The following is an 11,753-nucleotide window of genomic DNA, read 5'->3' as shown; positions in this document are numbered from 1 at the left end:
TAAGAACTGAGAGAGCTGTAGGTCTTGTTATTGTAGAAATTGTTTCTCTTATCCCTATGATTCTTGCTATCTCTACTTCTGCTGTAGCTTCAACACAAGAAGTCCACACGGCTAAGTTTTTAATTGGGTTAGTGCATATTGTGACAAAAATTTAAAGCAAAAGAATGTATAATCAATCAATTATGGCCAAAACAGTTAAGGGGACGTGGTCAAAGACCAGTCACTCTTTCCAAGACTTAATTGTCTGTATCATCTAGGGACACATTTATATCTCTGTTGTTACTGGCCACTGGATTAATTTCAATTCATAGATAACTCTATATTTTTGTGTGATGTTTAGTTGATTGTAACTTAGAGAAGGATTGTAGTTAATAGGTGCTATCAAATCAAGTACAACTCATAGGAACCTTAAGAACAATAGATCTGAGTCTTGCCTTGTCCTGCACAATCCTCATGATCTTTGTCATGCTCAGGCCCATTGCAGTCACTGTGTTGATCCATCTTCTATTTTTCCCAGCATGATGATTTTTTTCCCCCAAGGAATAGTTCTTCCTGAAAATATGCCCAGAGTAAGTGAGACAAAGTTTCACCCTCCTTGCCTTTATGGAGGAGGACTCTGGTTTTACTTAAGGATGAATCGGTTTTTTTCCTTTTGTCAGCCCATGGTATACTCAATGCTCTTCTCTAACACCACTATTCTTCAGAGAGGGTGTTGCTTGACACTGAGCTTCAATCCATATTGAAGGCTGCAGTACTTTAACTACACCAAACCTAAATGCCTCACATATGATTCTTCTTCAGTCTTCCTTATTCTGTTTTCAACTTTCAGATGCATAGGAAGCAATTGAAAAGACCATGGCTTGGATCAGGAACACCTTTGTCTTTCAATGACATCATTGCTCTTTAGAGCTTTAAAGAGGTCCTTTGGTAGAATTGCTCAATAGAGTTTATTAGCTTCTAATCTTTATAAAGCAGATCACAAAGTCGTCTCTCCTACAGAGCAGCTGGTGTTCACACTGCTGACCTTTCTCTTAGCAGTCAACCATGTAACTACTATATCACCAAACTTCTTTGACTCATTAGTACTTTTTTAAAAAACCTAACCAACCAACCAACCAACCAACCAACCAACCAACCAACCAACCAACCAACCAAAAATACCCTTGTATGCATGAGAAAAACAATAATTATTAGGTATACACTATCTCAACCTATGCTTACAGAACAAAGCACACTTTTGATTAATTAACAGACAGAAGTCTGTTGTCACTTGGCATATGTCTTGACTCTTTCCAGATGAGGGTAAGAGCTTGCCCTAAAGGAGTAACCAGATCATCATCATCAATTCTTAAAAAACAAAGAATAGGCGAGCTCTGGTGGCCTAGTGGCAAGAAGATGTACTGCAATCCCAGAGGTGCATGGTTCAAATCCACCAGATGCTTTGCTGGAGAAGGAGGAACAATCTCCTCCTGTACCAGTCAGATCTGATCTGACAGTATACACACACACACACACACACACACACACACACAAATAAAAAAAAAACAGGAAAGAATAATAAAACACGACACATTTTTAACTTTGGATAAAGGCATGAAGATCTCAGAGTTTAAATCAGAATTTAAGCTTAGAGAATTATGCAAGTCCTTTTCCCCCAGTCAACTCTACAAGGGAGCTGCTCCCTAAAGCAACCTCAGACCACAGAGTTGGCCATTTCATGCAGGCAGTAGATTGTCTATGCTTTTCATTTGCATATTTTCGTTTGGATATTGTTACCATTTCCCAATGTGATGAAAGAGTGGGACCTATAGCCAATAGACTTTTATAGTCGCTTACACATTTTCAACAAGTTGGATTTTCAGAGGCTGTAAATCTCACTGGAGGATCTGGTGGATTCCACCTGTCTTGCCTGCTTTTGGGTTGGCAGCACAGTGGCTCCTTACCCAGTAGGCCAGCAGAGCTCCCCTCCCCTTTTTTATTTTATTAATTTTTATAAGAACCTAGTAAAAAAAGATACAGCTTTCCTAGGAGGGAACAACAGTTCTTTATAAGAAACAAGAACTGTACTGCATGTGGCTCAATTTGCAACAAATGTCCACAAACCAGTTCAGATTCAATAGCAATTTGTTGATCCTGGATTCTTTATTCAGGGAGCTGGGAAGGATCACAACGAAGCCGCCGTGCAGCCACTAGGGGGAAGTATTGGATAGAGAACTCTCTCTGGGCGAGTCCCAGACAACTGCCACCTGCAGGTTTTCTGAAGGCCGTAAATCCCATGGGAAGAGATTGCCTATTTTTCTCCCAGCAGAGCTGCTAGTTGATTAGGAACGCCAGAGAGGCGCCACCTTTGGGTTAGCAAAACACAGTTATCTTGTTAACATAATATGAAATATTTTGATAAATAAAAATAGAAAAATCTCAGGCTCTTGCCAATCAGAGGTTCTATAGTATCACTTTCACTTAGATGCCTTTTTCCTTTAGCTGTGCGATTTGACACAATTTTGAAGCTTACAGAAAGACTTTCTACATCTTAATCATAGAAACTCATTTTAAAAATGCATTTAAATGTTTCTTCTTTATATACTTTACAGTGAACATTTTAAGAAAAAAGGTAATTGCAACGATTTAAAAATGCAGTCCATGGCTGTAATAAATATCTTTTATAACTACAGTCAATGAATACAGAAATGAAAAAAAAAAGAAATGTATGTAACACAACTAATAAAATAAGTAAAATAACTGCATAAACATATTATTATCAGGGATGAGATCATATAGGATCAGTGAGATCCCTTTGCCACTATGTTTTCTTCAAAACACATTTTGAGACAGAAACTCAATTTTGATGGTCTTTTTTTTCAATTTTTTTGTGTCTTTTTTAAATGAGAAACTAAATTTTGTGATTACAAAATACAGAATAGGTATAATTTCTTTGTATGTTATGGTAACAGAAATTGTTATAGACTTAGTTCTGTTTTATATAAACAAGATAGTTAAAAAAACTGTTGTTATAGGGAGCACTGGTGGCTTAGGGGCAAGAAGCTGTACTGCAATCCCAGAGGTATGTAGTTCGAATCCACCAGATGCTCTGCTGGAGAAGGAGGGACAATCTCCTCCTGTACCAGTCAGATCCTATTTGATGGTACACGAGCGCGCGTGCACACACACACACGCACACACGCTGTTGTTATTGTTCTTAGATACCATTGAATCTACTACAGCACATTGCAACCTTGTGAACAGCAGATCTGAACTTATCTCATCCTGCACTTCCTCAAGATCTCTGACGAGCTAGCGCCTATTGTTACAGGCATTGTGAGTCCAGGTTATTGAGGATTTTCCTCTAAGTAAAGACGTTTAGGAAGCGAAAAGTTTTCTTTCTGCCTCTGGGAGCACTCGTGTGAATCAGTGTGAGGATAATGATGCCTTGTAACCACTTTGCAACCACGAGAGGACAAAATCTAATACCTAACATTGCAGAGGGAAAACCTTTTATTCTGACTTCATTTTACTGCTGCATGAACCACTGGAGCTGCCAACTACTGAGTTATTTGTTGCATAGTAAATATCTTTTTATTTGTAACATACTTTGGACATGTTGCAAGGAGGAACCAGTCCTTGGAGAGGGACATTGTGCTTGGGAAGGTGGAGGGACAGCAGAAGACCCTCGATGAAATGGATTAACTCAGTGACTGGGGTAGTAAGGAGATAGACCAGGGATCAGAGATGTTGTATGTAGATGCAACATTTGTGCTATGAGATGAAATTGATTCGACAGCACATAGCAACAATAGCAACAAACATTATTTAAGGCCCTGCTTGTAAAATTTCCTATTATTTGCAGCTAAAAATATAACTGATATATTTGACATCATCCTGCTTAATAACATAACTGGTATGTTTGGTATCTTATTGCTTCTGTTGAATGAATGATTGTCCCCCTTAATGTTAAGCTCTTCACTGTATCTCCCAAAAGATGTTCAATTGCAAAAGAAAGCTGCACAATGAAGTGGCACTTAAACTGTTTAAAGTAGGTTTTCTCCTCTATTTTTAGAACACTAGTTCCTGTTTTTGCAAGTACAGTAAGTTAGTAAAGAATCTGGTTTAGTTCCTTCTCTTTCCGCAGATATTCTTGGGAAGAAAATAATTTGAGTTCCAAAGTGAAGTAGGAAATGCCACATCAGACAATTACTCAATTCAAAGACTCTAATCAAAAGCTGTTAGGGATTGAAACAAAGTCCTTCCCTGATTTTAAAAATCTAAGATAATCTAGTGATTGTGGGGTTTTTTAGAGAAAGAACAAGTAACAATTCAGCTTGAAAATGCTGTATTCTTTACTTCTCAAAGAGTAGAGCGAATCGGAGGTGGGAAGGGGGAAAAGTGCAGCAATGAATGAATGGAAATCCAAAGTCTCTGTAAATTTTCCTTAAAATTAATAATAAATAATAAAAACAAACAAATAAACAAACAAACAAAAATGCTCTAGATTCAATCCTTCGTTCAAAACAGCATCTTCTCAGGCCTGGTCTCAGGCATGCGTCCCTCTGACACTTGGCTTTGAGCTCTACTTCAAAATATTACAAAGCTCTTTAATCCTTCTGATATGTGTCCTCCTCCAGCCCCAACCTCAGACAGTAAACTTGGGCTCTGTGGGTCAGGTATTCAGGTCACTCTGGTCACTGGTTCTCTCTCTGCTACTTTTACTATTGCCATGTCTGCTGTTGTAATCTGAGCTGCTGTCTCACTCTTTCATGCAGGAATCTCTAGCCCAAAAGATATAAGCATTCTCTCCTTCTTCTCTCTTGATGGTGTTGAAAGGCTCATTTCTATGTCTGAGTGTGCTCCACTGAAGCCTGGCAGGATGGCAAAACTGACTAATGCTCATGTTAGTGGTCTAATGCACCTTGTTTGCATATTCCCACCTCAGATGAGCTATTTACCTAATTTGCATTGGTAACAAACTGTCTTATCCTCTTGGTGGGCAACAAATGCCTAATGTTTGTATTGTCAGCAAGGGGTTCAAATCCACCAGCTGCTCCACAGGAGGGCAGTCTCCTCCCATGTGATTAACTGCTTCTGAAATCTATTGGAAGGTCAGCTATGGGTCTGTTCTGACTGGTAAGCAGATAACAAGAAACTAGTCTTTGGAAGAAAGAAGAGTCGACTTTGTATCATATACTTTGGACATGCTATCAGGAGAGGCCAGTCCTTGGAAAAAGACATTATACTGGGAATGGTGGTAAATTTGCAAAAGAGAGGAAGACCCTCAATGAGATAAATGGACACAGTGTCTATAAAAATGGGCATTTTGGAGTCTGTATGGACAGCACAGGTAGAAACAAGGTTTTGTTTTGTATTTATAGGGTCACTGTGAGCAATAGTAGACGTTAAGGGACCTAACAACAAATAGGGAACTCTGACGGCAGAGCCCAAGGAGCTCACTCTGAGGCCCCACCTCTGTGGGCTCAAATCCCTCCACCACTCCTCGGGAGAAAGATGGACAGGCTTCTGTCATGTGATTTAAAGCCTCTGAAAACCTAGAGAGTCAGCTATGAGGTGGTTCCAACTGTATGGCATGGAGTATGAGTATCCATCTGTCTGAGTTACACTCACAATGCCTAGAAAGGAAAGAGAGATCTTTCTCCAGGACCAACACACAGGGAGGTAGATAGGGCCTGCCCTGGAGCAAGCATTCTGAATTTGAACTTCTAGTTTCTTAACTACTGTTGTTGTTGGGTGCTGTTGAGCTGTGTATAACTCATAGTGATCCTGTGAACAAAAGATTTAAACCCTGTTCTATCCTGTGCCATCCTCACCCTTACTGACACACAAGAGCCCACTGAACTAAATCAGTCTCATAAAAACAAATACTGTATAAGGCCATTATTATTGAATGAGTACAAGGAGTGGGGGAAGCTTTATCACAGGGTCTCATAGTTTGTTGGGTAGAGGGAGAGGTGGATAAAGGAAAGGGGAAAGATCCAGTATGAAAAACAAGAAATACGAACTTTGTAAGTAAACCAGTTTTGAAAAAAGAAAAAAAAAAAAGAGCTCATTGCAGCAGTCACTGTGTCAATCTTCCTGGCTGAAGGTCTCTGTTTTCTTTGCTGACCCTCCACCCTTCCCAGCATCATGTCCCTCCCTCTTTAAGGAATAGCACCTCCTAGCAATATGCCCAAAGTATGTAAGGCAAAGCCTCATCATTCTTGTCTCCAAAGAGCACTCTGGCTGCACCTTCTCTAAGACATATCTGTTCATTCTCTTAGTGGTCCATGAGATGTTCACTGCTCTTCTCCCACACCGCTGCTCAAAAGTGTCAATTCTTTTTTTTGTCATCCTTATTCATTGTCCAGCTCTCAGATGCATAGCAAGTAATCAGAAAGACCATGACCTGAAGCAGATGCACCTTAGTCCTCAAGCTGACATCTTTGCTCCTCAATAATTTGGAGAGGTTTCTAACTGCAGATTTTCCCAGTGCAATGCATCTCCTTATTTCCTGATTGCTGGTACCAAGAGAATATACTTCTGTTTGTTCTAGTTGTCCACTTGTTATGATATATCTATTATAGAAATACTGAGATGACTAAGACAGAGTAGTGGGACACTTGAAAGACTTTCCTTTCCATCTGAGGTCACAAAAATATAAGTAGACAACTAACTAAAAGTCATGATCTGTAATGACTTACTTTTAAAAATTTTTATTTATTTTTTAATGGTAATAAACCCTTTGTTTGGAAGGAGGAGTGGCATCCACTTCCATAATAGCTTGCCTCTGGAAACCCTATGAACCTGGAGAGAGGATGAAAGGTACCCAAGCCTCGAGGACTCTCCTTCATAGGGTTGCTATGAGTCGCCTGTGACTCGATTGCACTTAACAACAACAACAACTCCTTTATGGGGATATAAGGGGGTAAGGGGTGGGAGCAGAAGTGTGAGGATGGGTGTGGATGAAATCACAGGGTTGCATGATTTGGTGGGTGGAGGGAGTTTGTAAAGGAAATGAGAAAGATCCATCAGAGATCAGAAAAGACAGGGTAATTGTGGGCTAGTCCAGTGGTGATTATTTTATTTTATTTTACAAAGAGATTGTCTTTTTCATATATGGATTTTCCATTTGGGAGTAGGAGTGTAGACTCTCTGACTGTTTCATGCTGAACAGGGGCATTGAGATGAAAGGGAAGGGAGCCCACTTTCACACTTTGTTGGTGGTCTTGAGTTGAAGCTATGCTCGTTCTTGTTTAGTTAGACTATTTTCATGATGTGTTTCTGCCCTCTGGACTGCAAGGTGTTTGTGTGGGTGAGTCCAGTGGGCCTGGCTGGCTGAACTTAGAGGCTCCATCTACCTTTGCTTCCTTAGTTGGAAGTTATATTTCCCTTTTATCTCTGGAACCTGGCTCAGGGTTCAAATTCTGAAACACGACTCATTTTTCAGATGACCTATAGGAAATGGAGCAAACCTAGAGAGAACAAACTTGTTAAATATAAAGAAAATGATTAGGAGGTGTTACTTACAGGTGTACTAGACGAAGAGATGATGGAAAGTAGCTTAGATAAAGTGATTCATACACACAAGGCAGCTCTCCCCAGGGGCCAGGTAGCTCTCCCCAGGGGCCATGAGGCTCCCCCTCCCCCCTAAACTCTTCAAAAGTCCCCCTATGGGGGACCATGAGTGGGCACAGCACTTGTTTCTTTAGCACTGCCATCATGGCCCCCTTCCTCTCCACCAACTGGTCTAATTGTAATTCAAAGTAGTTGTTACTACTTTCCCTTTCCACAAATGGAGAAGGGACTTCCAGAATGGTGAACAGACCTGCTCAAGGTTGAAAAAGTAATAAAGGCAGTAGAACAAGGACTCAAACGAAGGTTGTCTAAAGACAGGCTGTGATGAGGTGAGCTCTGTGCAACGCTCGGGTTGGTCACCTTTTGTCTTCCTCTGCAAGCAAAATCCTGGTAAAGATAATTTCCAAAATGGCTGGACGCATACCCTCAGGCCACATGCAGGGCACTCCCCAGGATCTTTGTTTTCTTGATATTGAGCTCTGATCCATAGTGAAGGGTACAGTCCTTCAGGAAGCACTTCAGGTCTTCCTCAGTTTCAGCAAGCAGGGTTGTGTCCTAGTATATAGATTTTTAACAACACTTAAAATGTCAAAGATATTATTCCTAACTGTCATATTGATGCTCCTGGTGCTGGACAGCAGGGGTGGCAGCTGGGCAGTCTCCAGGCTTCAGGGCAGTGGGGTCTCCAGGCTTCAGGGCAGTGGGGTCTCCAGGCTTCAGGGCAGTGGGGTTTCCAGGCAGCAGTTTAGTGAGCTGGGCTGGAATGAAGCCTAAAACTGCAGCACCTTAGCCTGGCAGGCTGTTGTTTAGCTGCTGGCCAGGGTGTGAGAGTGTCTGTGCTTGGCCACCGTCTTTAGCAGACACTGGGGAAGCAGTAGCTGGAAGACGCTCCCAGGCTGTGCATGTCACACAGGTCTTGGTGTCTTGCAGCAGAATGAAGTTAAAGTGTGCCAAGAGCAGGTCCCCTCAAGAGGCAAGGGTTCCACCTGGACTGCCTTACTTTTCAGGTTGCTTGGAGACAAGTTCTTTTCCTTTGTGTACTAACCCATGCAATTTGTTGTTTGACCTAATTCTAAATTCAGTTCTCAAACGGTTGATCCCCAAATAAATAGCCATGGTGTTTTAGATTTCATTTCCCAGAAAGAAAAAAAAAATCCAATGGAACATCCTTACCAGTATTTATTTGTTATTGCATTGCAGATAATGGAAATATGTAGTCATTTCTCTTTTTTTCCTTTGGATTTTTTTTATACTGTGGAAATTACCCAGGATTCTGTTTAATAAAATGAAAATAATAGATGGACAATCTTATCTTAGTTTTCTCAGATCATTTTTGTGAAATTAGCGATTCGGAAATACCATATCTTCTAAAATAGAACAATAATATGCAACACGGTGACCTTTCTTCAACAACTTCAGAGCAAAAGATTATTATTATTATTATTTGCCCAGTTTTCAGTGTCAGTCTTGGAAATAACAGCCTGGAAGTATAAAAGAAGGTCAATTCTCTTAGAGGGCGATGCAAATTTGGGAAAAGCAGATGATATTTATTGGGTAAAGATTAGAAAAAGTAACTGTGATTTTGTGTTTTTACCAAGTACTTAGCCAATTTATTAAAAAACTTTATCTGACTATAATTAATAATCAGTAATTAGAAAAAATCCATATAAAATAGAACTCATCTGGAAATATCGGTATGAATACAAATTCTACCCTTTGCAAATGTGTAAAGAATTTACTGAAATAGTTGCAGTTATTAGAAGCAAAGCTCACTGAGCATACGTGAAAAAGCAGTCAGCCCACAAACTGTAAGAAAATCTAAAGAGATGGAAGTTTATGGAATAATAATTATTAACGGAAGGTATAAATCTGCCCAAAGACTCTCCAATTTGTATGCATATTATTAAATGCTATTTGTGTTTATGCTATTTGTATTGGTAATACTCTACTAAAATTATTTCTTCTTTTCTACTAAGGTGACAAGACTGTAAATCTGTGTGTGAGGTATGTGAAGTGGATTTTTCTTGTTGTTATGTGCCGTCTAGTCACTTTTGATTCATAGTGACCTTACGTACAACTCTGAAACCTGCTCAACCCTGTGTCATATTTAACTGTCTCTGACACACCTTTTCCTCATTACCCCAGTCACCGTATCAATCCATCTCATCAATGGTCTCCCTCTCTTTCTCCGTCCCTCCACCCTTCCAAGCATAATGTTCCTCTTCAAGGACCAGTCCCTCCTTGCAACATGCCCAAAATATGCCTGACAAAGCCCCAGAATCCTTGCCTCCAAGGAGCAGGCTGGCTTAACTCTCTCTAGGACAAGCCTGTTTGTACTCCTGGTAGTCCATGGTATATTCAGCACTCTTAGCTCAAAGGCATCCATTGTCTCTCTATCATCCCTAGTCATCATCCAGCTCTCTGATGCATAGCAAACAATTGCAAAGACTATGGCCTGGATCCGGCACATCTTACTCTCCAGACTGATGTCGTTGCTCTTCAGTACTCTGGAGAGGTCCCTGACAGCAGTGTTTCCCAATGCAATTCATCTTTTGAGTTCCTGGCTGCTGATACCAACAGTGTTGATTGTGGAGCCAAGCAAACTAAAGCTATTAGATTTAGAATCACACAGCTTCCTCTGCAGCTGTAAGATTCCATGCCTTCATTGTTGGTAGGTACCATCCAGTTGATTTGGACTCATACACATTAAAAAGTCCCCATGTGTCAAAGCAGAGCTAACCATAAGGTTTTATAGATTGTAGCATGTACTGAAGAAGACCACTGGGTTTTGCTCTGGTGGAGCTGCTATATGGTTTAGAACCTCCAACCTGTCAACCAGTGTCCTACCTCTTAACCATTTCACCACCAGGACTGCTATGCTGTCTCTGTGGACATATACATTGATGGTGTATCAGCCATTGACTGATACACATTGATACATTGGCTTTAGAGCAGTCTATGAGACTACGACCATGACCTACGAGAATGAACACTATACACAGAATGCAAAGGAAATCCCTTTAAATCAGGGGAAATAGTAGACATTTGAACCCTTCCAACTTATGTTTTAAGGAATCCTTGCCTGGTAGAAATGTTTGGCACAGTGACTGTGGCAATGGAGGCAAGTGTGTCACAGACAGTGAGATGGCTCAAGACAGAACAGGGTTCAGAGCTAGTGTTCTTAGGGTCACTATGAGTAGTGGTCTACTTGGTAGCACATAATCACCACCACCACCATTATAATCATCACCATAAGGTTCAAAGCCAGCCAGAAGCACTTCAGAAGACCAGCTGGTGATCTGCTTCTGGAACCATCCACTGACAATGGAGCATGTTTTTCCTCCATCTCTGAGATTCAGATATCCCAAAACAATTTTCCTTTAAAAGTTGTGATTATTAAATATGAATGAAAATGCAATAAAATGAGATCATATAGTCCAATCCATTTTGGAAATTGTTAATCACCACCACAACTATGAACATTTCTGTCCCTCCTGAAGTTACATTGTACTCCTTTGCATTCAGTCTTCTTTCCTGCCACAGACCCTGGAAACTCTGATTTGATTTCTGCATCTGTGGTTTTGCCTGCTGGGCTGTCATATAAGTGGGATAATATCATGTGTGGTCTTTGTTGTCTGACTTTCTTCAGTTGGCATAATGAGTTTGAGATTCATTCATGTACAAATTATTCCTTTTCATGATCAAACAGTCTGTTCTAAATTTGTTTCTCCAATTGATAGGCATTACAGAGAGCTCTGGTGACAGGCGGTTTGAATCCATGGGAGAAAGATGGGCTCTCTCTTCTCACAAGCTACAGTCTCTGAAAACAAGTTGGAGGGTCAGCATTGAGTTAGTTCCAATGTGATGCCAAGGAGTCGAGTTGAACTGAGATTTTTTTCCAGTTTGGGACCATTATAGATAATGCTCCTATAAATATTCACAAACAAGTGTTCACATGGACATATATTTTTATTTCACTTAGGAATGGAATTTCTGGGCTGGATGGTAGTTGTTTGTTTAGCTTTGTAATAAAGTAGTACATTTTCCTAAAGTGATTATATCCATTTACACTTCTACCATCAATATATGCAGTTCCAAATTCAATAATACTTTAAAAAATCCCAAGTATGCACATATTTTATTTTAGTTTTACATATACCATATAATACTAAGTTATCAAAAAGGTAAAAATA

This window comes from Elephantulus edwardii, unplaced genomic scaffold (genome assembly GCF_000299155.1).
Source record: "Elephantulus edwardii isolate Elephantulus edwardi_28Jun2011 unplaced genomic scaffold, EleEdw1.0 scaffold00194, whole genome shotgun sequence".
In the NCBI taxonomy this organism is placed as follows: domain Eukaryota; kingdom Metazoa; phylum Chordata; class Mammalia; order Macroscelidea; family Macroscelididae; genus Elephantulus; species Elephantulus edwardii.
Note: the sequence above shows the minus strand (reverse complement) of the source record.